This window comes from Tupaia chinensis, unplaced genomic scaffold, assembly GCF_000334495.1.
Source record: "Tupaia chinensis unplaced genomic scaffold, TupChi_1.0 Scaffold000294_1, whole genome shotgun sequence".
NCBI lineage: Eukaryota > Metazoa > Chordata > Mammalia > Scandentia > Tupaiidae > Tupaia > Tupaia belangeri.
The window spans coordinates 68,994-86,888 of NW_006159779.1; the positions used below are offsets into that span (position 1 = coordinate 68,994).

The following is a 17,895-nucleotide window of genomic DNA, read 5'->3' on the forward strand; positions in this document are numbered from 1 at the left end:
GGGCTATGCGTGGCCGCTACGGCAGCTACTAATTCTTCATCCGTGGAGATCGGTGTGAGTCTGTGCAGGAGGCTTTTCCCCATTGCCCAGTTACTTCCTTAGGATAGAGTCCCAGAGGTGAGTTATTGAATTAAAGACTATGAAACTGTGGAGGCTTTTATACCTACAGCCAGTGGTTTCCAGAACCGCATGCCGTCAGCGAGGAGCACCGCGGCGGCCTTACCTGGATGGGCTGTTACCTGGCCGAGCACTTGCTGAGGTGAAGTGGAAGGCAGCGCTGTTTCAGTCTGCATTTCTCAGATATCTCACCCAGTTTCACAAACATCTTTTCATGTTCAGCCCTTGTATTTCTTTTGTCGATTGCCACGGCCCTGCCCTCTATCTACTGGAGTCTGATAAGTTTGTGTCAGCTCGTTACATATTAAAGATATTAACCCAGTGTGTGCCATTTCGCTGCACATTTCCAGAGTTTGATGTGTGTGTGGGTGTGCAGTGCACAGTCCCTCCACTCCCTCACTTAGCACTGTGCTCACTGGACCAGAGCACGGAGCAGGCGGGGTTACCTTGTCTGGTTATGCTGTCCCGTTAGCATGAATAACAATGCCTGGCACCTAGGAGATGCTCAGTAAATGTCTCTCAAATTAGTTGCAGGAATGGATGTGCCGGGTGTTGGGACCTGTGAGTGGCTGCGTGTCCCTGCCCAGGGCTTGCATTCCAAGGGCTCTGCTGATAACCCTTGGGTCTCAGGGTCCCTCTGTACTTTAAAAATCATTGCAGACCCAAAGAGCTTTTGCCAATGTAGGTTTTGTGTGCCAATATTTACTATAAACAAAGCTTAAAAATCTTATCTCGAAAACAAATCGTACATAAATAGGTTGTAATTTTATGAAAGCTACATTTCCCCAAACAATCTACTGAGGAGAGTGGCACCGTCTTTTAGTTTTGTGACTTTCTTTGATGGGCAGACAGCCAGAGTCTTATATCCACCTTTGAACTTCATCTTTCAAGATCACATGTCATATAGCTTCTGGAAAGTTCTGCAGTGTGCTCCAACATTGAGTTCAAAATGTGCACAATTGTATTCTGTAAACGGCTTTTCCTCACGGACCTTGAGGGTCTCATCTCACTTGGAGAGCCACAGCTCAGAAGGGATGGCCACGCAGTCCCATAGACATTCCTGTCGGTGCCTTTGCGGTCTCTCCATTCCTTAGACTTCGGGTCTTTTGCTTCCCCTCTAGAATAATAAACAGTTTTCCTGGGACCAATTTGGCATATAGTGAGATGAGGCTGCAAGTGGACTTGCAAAGATTTAAACCAGTACTCTGAGATCGTGCATTCCCTGTGTTCGTGTGTGCTTGTTCCTTCACCACACATGGAATCTTCCTTCACGGGGCTGCCTTCCCCAGTCTCCACTCGGTTGGTGCACTTACTTCACCCAGGACTGCCTATTTTAGCTGACTTGGGTTTGTAATTTCTATGTACGTCTAGCAGAGTTCTCACCCTTTAGACTCCCTTGGCTGTTCACGTAGAACTACGGATCCTGAGGTTCGCAGGTGCAGGGCTTGGAAAGGCATTGCTGCTTGGGTGGACTGGGTGCAGGTGGAGAGCCGTGGAGACACCCATAGTATTGCTGGCCTCAGACCGGGTGGCCCCTTTCCTCCAGGCAGCAGCAGGTTGAGGTTCCTGAGGTTGCCACCACGTGTTGCTGTGACCGACAGGTTTAGAACGCGGACTAAAAGTGTCTGGCTAGCCTGCTTCCCAGTCCATGTTCTGCTGTGCAGGGTCCGAGTGTGCATGGTGCCCTGGCTGTCCCAGGGGGCTGGTCCTAAGAGGTTTACGAGGGCATGACCATGACCATGGGCTCAACCGACAGTGGAGGAGTGGAGCTGCGGCCCCTCCCCCCATCGTTAGCCCAGTTGGAGGCTGGAGCCAGGCCTGTGGGTGGGAGCTGCCCCCTCCCTCAGTCCCCACACAGCCCTTGCTCTTGCCTTGGGCTCCCATGGACCCAGCCTGGAGGAAGTTCACCCTGTGGCCCTGAAGACTTCGCAGAGAGATTCCTGTCTTCATCCCTGTCGTCTCTGGGCCAGGGACCTGGGTGCCACCCTTGCCTTATCTCCTTTATCCCTCCCCTACCCCACTGCCAAGGCCTCTCGGTACTTCTGCTTCACAGTTCTTGAATGCTGCCCTCTCCAGTGGCCTTCTAGGCTACTCGTCCATGGGCATGACTTCCCTGATGACCCGATAGCTTTGTGCTCCGACCTTGTCTGTGAGGAGCGCAGAGCGGGTCCGAGCCATCTCATGGCCAGCACCTGACCCAGGCCGGGCAGAGCAGCCCCCGGTGGGCTTGCAGTGCGGACCTGAGGGCAACACGGCAGACCACAACACGGTCTTGGGTTTATGCCATCCAGGCTGCAGCTGGATGAGGGGCCCTGTGCCCCAATCCAGAGGCCCACCACAGGTCTGACCCTTCACTGTTCGGCCAGACAGAGACAAAGCTGTCTGCAAGAGAGGAAAGGCTTTACTACAACGTGGCCACACTGGGGAGCCTTAAGGCATCTTCTACTGGCCAGCCAACTACAGATGCTCTTATGGGGAAGGGGAGGCCAGGGGCTGCGTGCAGGAAAGGTCAGGTTAATGTTTAGCCAGATTTAGGGGGAGCAGGAGAGGAAACCTCAGAACAGGAGCGTTGGTCCCCTGGGCGGAACGTTCCTCACTGTTTCAAGCTCCAGGTTGTCAGCCCCTGACGTCCATCTCCCTGGAGCTCCTCAGAGAAATCTCAGAGAGAGTTGCCCCAAGGGAAGGAGAAAAACAATGTGACTGACAGGATGGAGTCAGTCTGGCTGGAGCAGGCCCCTGTCACCAGACCAGTCGTAGCCATCTGCCAGGCAAGACGGAAACCCCAGCACATCCTGTGGGTATTTTGTCTGATATATATTTTTTGATTTTATAAAATGGCCTTCTACTGTACCTCTTCACATGGTGAGAATGTACCAAGGTCGTGACAGTCTTTGAAAATACAGTTTATACGTGAATACCAGCCCATCTCTGGTTTTGCCACGCTGGACTTGAGCTGTCCCTTCCCTTTGGAAATCTAACTTGTTTATAGTTTTTGTCACTGAGGATGATGCTGCAGTAAACATCCTAGTAGCCAAGTGTCTCCTCGGGAGTGTTTCCCTGTTGTTGATACGGACCTAGTGAGTCTGTACAAGCAGTTTCCTCCACTTGTTACACCAACAGGGCCTATGTGCCAAGGCTGGCGGGGTTTCTGTTTGACCTCCCTGGGCACGTGTCCTCTGGGTGGCTTTCAGTCAGTTCCACAGACACCCTCAGCATCTCCACTCGGCCGTGATTGCCGACCCGGAGCCCTTCTGGGGCACGTGCTCATTGTCCCAGCTGCTGGATGGTGGCGCTCATAGCTCTCGTTTGTTCTTTCTGAGACACCCTCGGATGAAGTTGCCACCTCCCCCATGGGTCTTCAGGCATGGCTCCTCCTGGTGGCAGTGCCCTCCAAAAACTGTCGATGTGGGACAACCAGGAGGGCCAGGCCCACTCCTGCGCTCTCCTGGGGATGGACTGTGGTCCTCGTGGTGCCTGTGTTGAGCTGCCTCTCCCTGCGCCCGGCCCTGCAGTCTCCACCTGTGGCGGTGACCCCGAGAGCACCCCCACTCCTTGTCCCAGGGAGGCGACCTGTGGCAAACCGGTCTCTTAATGAGTTTTACCTCCATCCTTCTCTTACTGCAGTTTGGGAACTTCTGAACGATGTTTGTTTTGGTGGTGGAAGACACTCTCATCTCATTCCCACCTTTAAGGGGAGCAGAACCACCAGGTTCTCCTGGCCGTCTGCTGTGGACCTGGTGTCATGTTACTTCCTAATGTATCTATTAGGTTGTCGGGAAAGTTGTGATGGGTTTGTTTTTCTTTTTTTTTGGAGAGGTTTTCGCTATAGGGCGTGTGTGCTCGCCAGAAAGACAGAGAGAGACAGAGAGAAAGGGAGAAATCACGCACGGGGGGTGGGGGGTGGTGTGTGGCCACGCCGCAATCCCTTCTCCATTCTCCTCTCGGGATCTTGGGCACACACGCACATGCGCCCGGCATGAGTTTTAAGCCACCGGGTCTGGGACACGAACCGTGGTCCACTACATGGGAGTCCAGCAACATAGCCATTACGCTAACTGCTGGTCCTATGTATTTTCCTGTCTCTATGCAAAATGTGTCATGATTTTCCCAGTGACCCAATAGCTGTTTATCCTCATGGTGACCCAGAGGGAGTGGTTCCTCGTTCACCCCGCTGGGCAGACCAGGACACGGGCCTGGAGCAGTTCAGGGACTGTGTGTGAGGTCACACAGCTGGCACGACCAGTTCTGGGGATGTCCCGTGGAGCCCGCCTCTTTGCCTCACCTGCACACGTCTGCTCTGCCACCTTTACAGGGGACTGCAGCTCTGAGGTAGGACAGATCATTTTCTGGGTCATGATTGAGCTTACTCTCCTATTCCACTTCATGTACATGAGGGGAAAGCAATAATAACACCATTGTATGTGTGCACACACACATACGTGCATGCCCACACACACAGGATGCCTGTTCAGGAGCATTTGACAGTAATCAGAGGAAATGTCTATGGACCAGAAGGGAAACATCCCCCCAAACTGCAATGAAAGCAGCAAGGGGAGCCCCTGCTGCCTGTGGATGGGGCTAGCATTACGGCCATCTCTAGGCTTGTGCTTACCAGTGGGCCATCCACGGCCAGGGGCCGAGCAGCCCATCCCACCAATGCGGGAGCTGTCCTGCATGGAAGAGCATGGACCGCACCAGGTGGGAGCCCCAGGCCGCATTCTGTGGCCCTGTGGCCTGCAGGACCAGGACAGGAACAGCCAGAGCCATGCCCTGGGGAGGGCTCCCAGCCCGCAGTCCAGCAGGAGGAAACCCCTGCAGGAGATGGCATAGGAAGAAGGCACTGGGGGTAAACTCGCATTAGGACAGACAGTGCCTGGCCGACAGAGAGGAAGGGCCTTCCCAGGTGGCCATAATGGAGCAGCCTGGAAGGGCATGCACGTAGGGCTGTTAGATCACAGGGCGTGGGAGGGAAGGGGGTGACGGTGGCTCCCTGAGCAGAGCGAGAACAGACACCCGTGCTCCCAGCCCTCCACAGCCCCCTCTGTCTCCCAGATGCCCCTTTCCTTAGGGCTTTCACTCGTTCCCTGCTGGGATCTTGGAGTCCAGGCCCTGCTGTGGGCCTGCATCTGCTGCTACCGTCCCACCAACCCCTCAGCTCGTGCCTTCACCCACACCAGGGCATAGCTCACAACCGATTTGTCTGTTCTCCATTTAATTTTTATCTTATGAATTTAATTAATTAGCATATTGAGTTATTTGGGTTGTAGCAATCACATTTACATATTATAAACTTTTGAAATATAGAATATGCAGAGAATGAAAATCTGTACACTCACCATCCTGAAAAACATGGAAAATTGAAAATTAAAATTTGTGTATATTCTAGCTTATTTTTCCTTTATTAGAGAGAGAGTGGGAGAGAAATGGAGAGAGGGACAGACACAGAATGGCTTCTTTTTCTTTTAAACAGGGTCTTGCTGTGTCCCATTTAGCTGGCTTATACGAGCACACGGCCATGCCAGGCATGCTCAGTTGGCCCAGGAATCAAACCCGGGCCTCCATGTGGCACCCAGCCTCCCCACTCTTATGAGCCACTGCGGCTGGGCCCCTTCGGCTCTTCTTTTACTTGGAGACATGCACACACATTCTTGCAAATTCAGATATTCCAGATAGACTTTAAAATTAAACAAATTATGTTAGAAGTTTTACCAGAGTTTAATCTATCCTATAAATGTCTTTGAAAATGAATGGGCATCTCTGTAATGCTCAGCCATCCACGCTGGGACCAGCAACATCTCCACCCCTCAAATACTACTTTACATCCCCAAGGGAGTTCACAGTTTTATCCACATCATTGTCCTTTTTTTAAAAAAGATTGTTGATGGGGACCAGCAGTTAGCATAATGGCTATGTCGCTGGACTCCCACACAATCGACCACGGTTTGTGTCCCGGACCCGGTGGCTTAAAACTCATGCTGGGTGCGTGTGCGTGCGTGCCCAAGATCCCGAGAGGAGAATGGAGGAGAAGGGATTGCGGCGTGACCATCCCCCCTGGGGGGTGATTTCTCGCTTTCTGTCTCTATGTCTCTCTCTGTCTGTCTGGCAAGTGCACGCGCCCTATAGCAAAACTCTCTAAAAAAAAAAAAAAAAGATTGTCAATGTACATGTCTTTTTCCTATCACAAATGTAACATAGTTCTTTTTTCCCAAATGGGATATGCACGGTGTGTATTAGAGTATTGATTGCGTATTATTTTCATGTCTTCCACCATTCATGTGTTGAAATCCTAACCCCATCGTCACGGTACGGGGAGGTGGGGTCTTTGGGAGATGATGAGGTCATGAGGATGGGCCCTCCTGGATAGACACGAGACCCTCAGCTGTCTGCCACCGGAACAGGTCCTCACCAGACACCCAGTCTGCCAGCACCTCCATCTGAACTTCCCAGCCTCTAGAACCATGGAGAGGAAGTGGGTGGTTTTTAAGCCCCCAGACTAGGGTGTTTTGTTATAGTAATCTGACCTAAGACACTGCCATACTGAAATCTCAACATTTTCACAAGTTTCAAAGTTGAGTGTTTCGGATTTTTTTTTATAATCAAATCTCTTGCAGATAACGATACTTTCTTTCTATGACTGTGTGGTGCTTTGAAATTGTGTTTTCTTTTACTGCCTTGGCAGAGGTCAGGAGGTGTCTGCCTGTGTGCCTGTCATCACTCTGCAGTACGTGTGGCCTCTTTTTGCTGGTTCCCACTGTTAGCGATCCATGGGTCTGGCCTGGGGGTGCCCTGGTTGTTGGGCCATTCAACTCCGTACCCAATGTACTCTGTTCTGATGCCCAGGGGGAGCTCAGGCACCTTCCCTTGTGGCTGGTTCCACAAAGATGTCTTTAAGCTTGACAGGATTTGGGGAAATAACTCCCTTCCTCTATTTTCCTTGATAGTTTATAAACGCAGAAGTCATTTGCTTAGGCCTCTTCTCCATTGTTTCCCTGTATGAGTAGAGGTGAGACAGTGAATATTTCACAGAGGAACATAGCTATTTGAAAGGAGATAAATACATGAAGATCTCTTTGTTGAGAATGACTAGTGAATCCTGTGCTCTGTTCCTGTTTTCTGATTCTATTACTCTACTAGGGGATAATGTCTGGCAGTGGCTTTTCATTCTTGTCTCAGTGTTCAAGCTTTGGTAGGGCTTTTAATTTGAAATGAGCAGTAGCACAGGCATGTATGAGTGTCCTGCACAGATGAGTGAATGCTAAGCCACAACTAAGTGTCACATTTGGGGTTAGGATTTCTCACCCCTCCCTAGCCTCTGGGGGACTTTTCTTGCCCTGGAGGGCAGCCTCTTGCATGCTGGGAAGCTGCTCTGTTCTCCAGGCGTCCTCTTTGCCACCCTCGTCCGTGCTTCTGCCTGGGTTGCAGAACTACTGGGTGTAGCTGCGAAGTCTTCTGGATTCCAGATGTTAACTGTGTTCACAAGAACACAGTGCTTACTCACGAAGGACCACCATGAAAACCAACAGAAACGTCAGCTCTCTCCAGTCAGATCTCAGCATTGTAGATAGCCGAGGCTCACATGACTGCCCATGAAGCTCCAACAGCCGTCTCAGGCACAGATCTGAGAGCGCCTCCACTCGCCTTCCAGGGCAAATGATTTCATTTCTAGTTACACACAAAGAACAGGGTATTGAGCTGGGCTTTCCCATTGACTCCAAATTGTAGCTTCAGCCCAAAGCTGAAAACAAAGGCAGTAAAGAAGCTGTTATTTGGGGCTTGGAGAATTGCCCACAGCCATTGGCTACTCACTTGAAGGGATTCTTTAGACATGCCAATTTACCAGAACCAAATGTTGCATGGCCCGGCTGGTTCTCTACCGAAACAGTTCTCACTTCCTCCTGGGCACAAAGTTTCCCAGCCCCCCTTGCAGCTAGCTGTGCCTGGACCCTGACTGATGGAGACAGGAACCGGGTGAGGGGATCCTGCCTGCCCTTTCCCCTCCCACCAGTTTCATTAATGCCCGTGGTCTTGGTGACCTTGGAAACCATGTAGAGACGATGGCAGGTCCATACTGTGGAGGTGGCCAGGGTCCCTGAGTCACCGGATGGAGGAAACCTGCCAGCCAATCAGGAACACCCACTTTATTCTTCCCCAGAGTGAGAAATAAACACCAAGTTTGAGTCCTTATGTGTATAGAGTTTTTGTTTATTTATTAATTTTTTTTTTTTTTTTAGTTTGGATTACAGGAGTTGTGTGTCTGTGGTGAAGACACACCCCTCACCACCAGGGAAGAGTGGGTTTTGAGAGCCACCCCTTAATATCGAAGGCTCCTCAGAGGTGACAAGGGCATTTCTGTTCCACGTTTGTTGTCTGATTGGCCAGTGGACTTGCCACTTGCTTTCGTCCCATGAGCACAGAGTTAAAGCAGAGGGCATTGCCGAGTCAATGAGCAGCCGATATCAACCTCTTTAGTTTCCACTTCCTAGAAGGTCGGGAAGGAGGCTGGAACCCCCGCTGCCTGCTGCCCCCAGGGAGGTAGATGAGACCAGGGACCCCAGTGTTGCAGGGCAAGGACAAGGGCAGCAGAAAGCACGCACTGGGCCACTGTGGTGCACCACTGCCTGCTGGAGTCATCTAAGACGGTGGATGGGCGACGTCACAGTCACCAGCCCTGGGGGTGGGTGCTGGGTGGTTTGTGTCCTTTCACACTCGGCAGTGGGTTCAAGCAGCAGGAGAAGCTACCACCTTGACGAGAGACCCTTCCCTTCGCTCTCTTCCTCTGAACTGCCCCAACACATGGGTGCACGTGGCCTGATGCAGCAAAGAAAGAGGTTGAATCAAGAGAGGATCTCCCACCTCCTCCTGCCACCAAGCTTTCAGAGCTATTGAGAGCTCTGGACTCAAGCCCCAAATTGTGTTTGAGCTGAACATTCTTTAGAAATAAGCCGAGTTTTATCTTAAACATCAAGAGGCTGTTCTTCAGGCAAAAGTGACAAGAAAACCTTGAAATCTGGCCAAGATGTCATTAAGGGGCCTCCTGCCTGGTAGGAAAGAGGGGTTCAACAGATCCTGTCTGAATTAGGGTGTGGAAGAAATCAAATTGCTTTTAATTATATTTCCAACAAGTTGTGATTCCTCCATAAATCAGTTACACATAATTCAGTTAAATTATGGAAAACAAAAACAAAAGCAAAGCAATTAAACTAGTGAGTAGGAAAAACAGGGAGAACACTGGTGTTGGCGTGCTAGCAGAGCTCTCAGCGCAGGGACGGTGCAGGAGCACAGCAATGCTACCTTAGCTGCCCCTTGGCTGCCAACCTCCTGGAGTGCTTCAGAAGGACCTTGAGAGTCCGAGTGAGAAAACACGATATCGCATATCTACTGTGCACCTGTTACTTGCCAGGCACTGTTCTAGAAGCTGAAGATAACGAGGTTGAACGTAATAAGACTGCTCTCACGGGATATTCACCATTGGAGAAGACGGGGAAACCTCTGTGTGTGTCATTGAGAGGTCAGAGGGTGAATGAGGGCAGCATTTAACATGACAATCAAGGAAGGGCCCACAGGGCTGATACCTGAGCAGAGGCCTGAGGTGTGGGGTGCAGAGGGGACTCAGCTTCAAACTTTGACTACAGTCCTGAAGAGGAAAATTTACCACTAAAATTCATAATTAGTGTCCTCCATCATAAAATTGTTGGTGCCCTAGACCCAAAGAATAGTTATTTTTTTTTCAGTTTGGAGATTCTACTAAACATACAATTTTATGTCCTTCCTAAAACTGACTTAGTATGACAAACATTTGACCACATTGCTAAAAATGTTATTTGAAAGATGTGGTGGCCTCATAGCCTGCTGGCTAAGGGCGTAGGACCCCACCATGCCGTTCACAACCTGGACCTGGTGCATGTGCATGTTTGTGCTCCAAATCCTGGCAGGATGGAGACATGGAGAAGGACTGGAGGTAAGGCTATGCCCTTTGTGGGGCGCTTCCTCTCCCTCCCTCCCTCTCTTTCTGTGGCAGGTGCATTTGCCCTCTAGAAAATTGAAAAAAAGAAAAGAAGATGGTTAATGATTTCCCGATATTTTTTATGGGGAGGCATATAACTTACAGATAACTTTATATGTGTATTATATAAACGTACACACGTATTCATTTTTCAGATCTAATTTATACACCACAGACTGCACAGGACTGTGTTTGACGTGTTTTGACAAATATGTGTACAGAGTTTGATGTGCTTTGACAAATACCCATGTAGTCACCACCAGAGTCTGGGTATAGAGTCTTTCCTTCACTCCAGAAAGTTCCTTCATGCCTCCTTCCAGCTGACCTCTCCCCATCCCTGCCAGGCGACCACCATTCTTGTTTCTATGTCCACAGGAGAGCTTTGGCTTGTCTAGGACCTCACTGAATGAAACTGCAGAGCACCCACACATCCTTTTGTGTCTGAGCTGCTGGTGCTTGGAATAATGTTTTTGAGTTTGATCCATTTTGTGGCACAGATTTGTAATCAATACTTTTACTGCTGATTAACTACCCATTCTATAGGTATGCCATATTGTTTACCGACTGTGGATGGGCATCTGGGTTATTACTATTGGGTCAGCTATGCATTTTTGCATAGAATAACATACAAAAATATGTCATGACATTCCCAACGACCTAATAGTTTGAGTAAATACAAATAAAATTGCCATGAATGTTGCTGCAAGAATCTCTTTGTGCCTAGGTGCTTGCATTTCTGTCTGATAAATACCCAGGAGTGGGATTGCTGTGTCATAGGTCAGGTGATATTTACTGATATTTAATTTTATAAGATGCTGCTGAACTGTTCCTCAAAGGGGTTAAATCACTTTGCATTCATTTGAGTTGAGGAAGAAGGTTCCCGTGGCTCCCCCTTCCCGTCTCCACTTGATATCATCAGTCATATTAGTTTCACTCATGCTGGTGGGTATGTAGTAGTGTCTCATAATAGTTTTATTTTACATTTCCCGATTTCTAATAATGCGGAGCTGGTTTTTGCTAGCCATTTATATCCTCTTTCTCTAATATTTTAGGGGAAAATAATCTATGTATATAAAAGTTGGAAAAAAGTGTACAGGAAACATTCATATATCTACCAATCAGAGTCTTTTTTTCTAGAGAGAGATTTGTGCTATAGGGTGTGTATGCTCACCAGAGAGAGACAGCAAGAGAGAAATGAGAAATCACCCCCCAGTGGGCCTGGCCACACCAGAATCCCTTCCCTTCTATTCTCCTCTTGGGATTTGGGGCACGTAAGCACATGTGCCGGGTGTGAGTTTCAAGCCATCGGGTCAAGGACTCCAACCTGGTCAACTATGTGGGACTCCAGCATCTTAATGACTATACCACCTCCCCCTTCCCGTCTCCACTTGATATCATCAGTCATATTAGTTTCACTCATGCTGGTGGGTATGTAGTAGTGTCTCATAATAGTTTTATTTTACATTTCCCGATTTCTAATAATGCGGAGCTGGTTTTTGCTAGCCATTTATATCCTCTTTCTCTAATATTTTAGGGGAAAATAATCTATGTATATAAAAGTTGGAAAAAAGTGTACAGGAAACATTCATATATCTACCAATCAGAGTCTTTTTTTCTAGAGAGAGATTTGTGCTATAGGGTGTGTATGCTCACCAGAGAGAGACAGCAAGAGAGAAATGAGAAATCACCCCCCAGTGGGCCTGGCCACACCAGAATCCCTTCCCTTCTATTCTCCTCTTGGGATTTGGGGCACGTAAGCACATGTGCCGGGTGTGAGTTTCAAGCCATCGGGTCAAGGACTCCAACCTGGTCAACTATGTGGGACTCCAGCATCTTAATGACTATACCACCTGTGGGCCCCACAATTAGATTCTACAATTAGCATTTTGCTACATTTGCTTTACCACATGGTTATCCATCCTAACACATCTTACTTTTTTATGCATAGCAAAATAAGGTTGGATTATCCATATACTTGAGTTTGAAACACTTCAGCCTGCATATTACCGCCTAGAGTCCAACACTTGTTTACAGTTCTTTCTTATATGGGGCAGGGGGTTAATTCACACACAGTGAAATCCGTCCATAGTAAGCATGTCATTTGGTGAGTCTTGACCATTGTGTACACCACCACAACCCCCCTTTGGCACATCGAATATCAGCAGCACCAGAGATTTCTCCAGTGTCCCACCCCAGTCTCAAAACCTTTGCCAATCTCTAAGATGTAAGGGTATTCTGTGATTTCTTCTTAAAATAGTATTTTTGAGTTTATAACTTTATTCATGATAGTGTGTGTGTGTGTGTGCACGCGCACATGCAAGAGAGAGAGAAACATCCTTAATAGGTTCTCATGCCAAAATCTTCTTTCCTCCAATCTGTTAGAGTCTTGGGGACCTGGTGTGTTTTCAGGTTGACCAGGGGATCTGAACCTGCAATCAGCCAAGTGGCTTCCAGCACTGCAGTTCAGTTTACTACTGACTATACCACCAGACTGGGCTTTCTAAACAAATGTATAGCTTTAACTTTTACATGTGGGTCTATGATACATCTTGAAGAAATTTTTTGTGTGTGATGTGAGGTGAGGTTGAAATTTGTTTTTCCCCCTGTAGATATATAATTGTTTCAGAAGCATTCACTGGAAGACTTCCTGCTTCGCCATAGGATTGCTTTGATGGGTCGACTTCTGGCCCTCGTTGTGTGGAGTTGGGCTGTCTGTGCTGTGCCACACGGTGCTGTCTTGGTGACTGACCTGCTGGTAAGCATAGAACTCACCGGTGTAAACTCTGTGGTCCCATCCTTTCTTTCCAGGATTGCTTGGCCATTCTAGGTCTGCGCATTCAGTGCAGCAAGGAACTGGGCATGTGGTCATTTAAATGTAAAGTATTCAAATGAAGTAAGACGAAAGACTCAGGTACATTAGCTGCATTTAACATGCTCACTAGAACATTTCTATGATCACAGAACGTTCTCCTGTGCGGTGCTATTTTAGGTCCTTTGCAATTCTCATACATTTTAGAATCACCTCATCAATTGCGACAAAAGCCTGCTGGGACTCGGATCGGGAAGGCGCTGGCTCTAGAGATCAATCTGGGGAGGACTGACACTTACATATTGAGTCTTCCACCAAAGGAATGTGTTTTGTTTAGAATTTCCTTCATTTTTCTCAGCAAATGTTAGTCTTCTGTAAATGTATTCCTAGGGATTTTATGTTTCTTAATGCTCTTGTTAATTTGTTTTCTAAACAATTTCATTTTAACAATTATTCATTGCTAGTGTATGAAATCAAAACTAATTTTTGCATTTGCTTTCATCTGTGACTTTGTAAATTCACTTAGTTCTGGTGGTTATTTTTTCATATTGATTCCTAAGTATTTTCTATATACATGATCACTTTTGTCTGTGAATAAAATATTTTGCCTTTTCATTCCATAAGTCTCTCATTTTGTTTTCTTGCCCAGTGTTCTGTCTAGGACTTCCGGTGCATGGCTGTACAAAAGCCCTGAGTGGACAACCTCGCTTACTGCTGAGTTTAGGAAGAAAGTACTCGATAGTTCACTGTCAGGATGTTGTTAAACAGTGGGTTTTTCATAGGTTTATCAGAGTCAGGAAATTCCAATTTATGCTAAGAGTGTGTATGTGTGTGTGTGTGTGTGTGTGAGAGAGAGAGAGAGTGTATGTTTGTGTGTGTGTGTGTGTGTGTGTGTGTGTGTGTAAAATCATGAATAAATGCTGAATTTTGTTAAATGTTTTTCTATACCTATTGGGCCATTGGAAAAGTCATGACATATTTTTCTATGCAAAAATGCATCATGACTTTTCTGATAACCAATATTTAAATTATCGTATTTTTTGGTTTTATTTTGTTAATGTGGTGAATTCACTGATAGATTTTCAAATGACAAAGCAATCCTGCATCCTGGTAAAATGCTGTATATGACTGGCTAATATTTTTAAGTTTTTCTGCGTTTATTATTGATAAGAATATCACTCTAAATTTATTTTCTGCAATGACTGTGCTATTTGAGTTCTGCTCGCCCCATAGAGTGGAATGGAAGCTGTTCCCTCTGTGTTTTCTGAAAGAATTTTTGTACGGTTGATCTGTTTGTTCCTCAAATGTTCGATAGAAAGTATAAGTAAGGGCCAGCAGATGCAGTGGTTACATTGCTGGACTCCCACCTGACTGACAGCAGTCTGAGGCCTAGACCTGGTGGTTTGCAACTCACACCAGGCACATGTGCATGTGTGTTCAGGATTCCTAGACTAGAATGGAGGAGAAGGGATTGCAGCATGGCCGGTCCCCCAGGGGAGTGATTTCTCACTCACTTTCCCTCTCACTGTCTCTGTCTCTCTCTCCAGTAAGCACATGCCCTAAGGCAAAACCCTCTGTAAAAAAAAGGAAGAACGAAAATTTAAGTAAAAACATCTGTATCTGCAACTTACTCGTGTAATAAGGTGTTTGATAATGAGTTCAGGATTTTTTTTTTTTTTTGAGAGAGATTTTTTGCTATAGGGTGCATGTGCTTGCCAGTGAGACAGAGAGACACAGAGAAGCAGAAAGTGAGAAATCACCCCCAGGGGTGATGATCATGCCACAATCCCTTCTCCTCCATTCTCCTCTTGGGGTTTTAGGGCACCCAGCGTGAGTTTTAGCCAGACCACAGTTGACTATGTGATATAACCAGTACGCCATCTACTGGTCCCGAGTTCAGGTTCTTTAGTGGGTCTGTAGAACTAATTGGCGATCTATTTCTTCTTTAGTGAGCTTGGGCAGTGTGTGTCTTTCAAGAATTTTGTTCATTTTACTGAAGTTATCAAATTCGTTTGCATAAAGTTTATAATACTCCCTTATTATCCTTTTTTTTTCTTTTTTTGGAGAGGTTTTTTCTTATTGGGCATGTGTGCTCGCCAGAAAGACAGAGAGAGACAGAGATAGAAAGTGAGAAATAACCCCCCAGAGGGGATGACCACGCCGCAATCCCTTCTCCTCCATTCTCCTCTCGGGATCTTGGGCATGCACACACACGCGCCCGGCGTGAGTTTAAGCCACCGGGTTCAGTACTTGAACCGCGGTCGACTACATGGGAGTCCAGCGACATAGCCATTACGCCAACTGCTGGTCCCTCCCTTATTATCCTTTTGACATCTGGAAGATCTCTAGTTATTTTTCTCTCCTCTGTTTTATGCTATTAACAGTTCATGTCTTTTCTATTTTTTCTTGAGCATTCTGATTAGAGGCTTAACAATTGTATTGATATTTTGCAGAGTACCATTTTGTTTCATCGATGTACTCAGTTTCTGTTTTCCATGTTAGTGATTTCTGCTCTTATCTCTGTTACATCCTTCCTTGTGCTTATTCTCAGTTTAATTTGTCTCCTTTCTAGTTTCTCAAGGTGGAAGAGAACTTGCTTCTGTTATCCAGAAGCAGTGGATCCTTACATGGGCTTAGGGGCTGGGAGAACTTTCTGCCCCCGCCCCCAGTGGTTTAGCATGTTTTATAGAAGAGAAGAGACTGAGGAGGGGGTTGCTTTTCAGGTTTGCGGATAAAAGAAAGGCTACTTTCTTTACTCTCCTGCCCTGTCCCCAGTATTTCTGGTGAGCTCGAGAGTGAGGGTGGCCTCAGCTGGCACCTGGGCTTCCATTACTTGAAATATCCACATCAGCCCACATCTAGCCTCTCAGAGTTTGTTAAAGTTGCAGCTGTTTTCCCCGCCCTGCTTATGACAGCCTGCTTTCCTCCCGTCCTCCGCCAACGGCGAAGAGTTTCAAGAGTCTTGTCCTGTCCCTCCTCAGAGAGGAGGTCACGACTTGGAATTCACCTTGCTTGTAATCTTGACTCTCTTCTGTGTGCTCAAGAGAAAATACAGTTTTGTAGGTTATGCAGCTTTTGTTCATCATTAGGTTGGGAGAGTTGTTTTCTTGGGTCTTTGTGTATCCTAAGCTCTGCTGACTTTTCAAAAACAATCAAGAAGGGAAAATGAGGCCAGCTGCAGTGGCATTGTGGTAACACAACACTCCACAATGCCTGACCCATGTGGGAAGGTCCTGGGTTCACATCCTGAGGTCTCCTCGTCCACATCCCTTGTGCCCATGACCCAGGCTGGCTGAGTCTGGGGTTGGATCATGGCATGAAGACCCTGTTGGAGGTGACTGCCTTTCTCTCTCACATGGAAGAAGTAATAACACACTTTTTTTTTTCAAAGAAGGAAACAACTTTTTATGTTCCCGATTCATGTTACCTTCAATTTAAAATATTTGCTAGAACTATTTATCTGTTACTGTTCCCTTTCAAATGTGCAGCGACTATGTATATCTACTTGTTATTTTGCATGAACTTAGCTTTTCATAATGTTTATTGATTTGTTCTTTTTATAAATGTAGCACATGTTCATTGTAGAAAATTAGAAAATAGGATCTAAAAAAAAATAAAATTAACCTAGAATCTTCTACCTATTTAGAAAAAGAGTTGAGCATTTTAATATATGTTCCTCTCCTCTTAGTTTTAAATACAACTATTCAAGTACAAAGTAATCAATATTTATAAAACATTTAAACAATACAGAAGAACCCAGAGGAAGACGTGGAAGTAGCTTTAGCCCTCTAACTCCGCCGTTCTGTTCCTGGCGTGTGTTTACGGTTGGCATTTGTATGACCCCGCCAGGCTTTTCCTTACATCATGCGTGCACACTACGTATGTGCAGTACACGTGTGCACGTTCAAGGTGGTGCACAGGCACATGGTGGTGCGAGTGCTCAGCCATCCCAAGGGCACCTAGTCCCACCCTGTCTCACAGGAGTTTTGTATTTTCCTTAGGACAGCTCTTAAAACAGAACTTCCTGATTTGGTTACTTCATTTAACCGCATCACATTCGCCTTCCCATTCTCTGTCTCTGTTGGGCTTTGCCCCCCATTCTTGTGACGGCAATTCTCAATTATTCATGATCACAGAAGTTTCCTGTTGTTGCTCTTAGGCCTCTGGATCAATATCCTTTTTCCGAGGATATAAGAACACCAGTCCTGCCTGGAGGAGACCGTCTACTGACTCTTCTCATTAAATCAGATTGGCTGGGATTTCTTGCACTAGATAATGGAGATGATAAATGGCATTTTTACCTCAGATCAGCTACTTTCACTTTAATCATTTGGGAACTTTAATAACAAATTGTCCATTTCATAAGGATTTGCTAATTTACCAGCATAAAGCTGTGCCTAGAATCCACTTAGGCTTGGAAAATCTCTGCATCTGTTTCTTCTGCTTCATTTATTGTTTTCTTTTTGTTAATTAGATTTGTCAGAAATTGGCTATCATATTTATTTATTTTTATAGACTCAGCTGTTGGTTGAAAAAATTCTATTGTTTTTCTCCTTCTTATTTATGAATTTGGGGTTATATTTTTACCATTTCCTTTCTCCATGCCAGCAGTTCCTCATAAGTGAGGAAGGATCCTATTCTTGTTCACATTTAAAAATGAATATTTTGGAGGCTGTTGCCAACAGTACAAAACTGGAGCAGAGGGCTCAAGAGCCCTGCCCCCCAGCAGAGCACCCCTGGGAGCTGACTGTAAGGAGATATAGCTCCGAGGCCTGTCATGTGATGGTGGACCACAGACTGCAGACCCACTGTTCCACTGGAGATGCAAGAACAGCTGAGCAGGAGATTTAAAACATCTTCCTAGAAGTGTCAAAAAGTAACAAGATACTGAAAGTCTAAGGGAGATCCTTAAAGGGACAGCATATGTTTGGAGCTCTATTTTTTTTTAAGTGATTTTTTTTATTTG

The 17,895-nt window shown here is 46.6% G+C and overlaps 1 long non-coding RNA gene across 1 annotated transcript in view; it reads left to right on the forward strand.

Annotated features, from left to right (window-relative positions):
- The window catches only part of LOC106735093 (uncharacterized), a 2,546-nt gene extending 2,107 nt beyond the window's left edge, over positions 1–439 (forward strand). The window contains exon 2 of the long non-coding RNA XR_001370517.1: positions 26–439. This is a non-coding gene — a long non-coding RNA (uncharacterized LOC106735093). The remainder of the gene's footprint in view (positions 1–25) is intronic.
- The last annotated feature ends 17,456 nt before the right edge of the window (positions 440–17,895 follow it).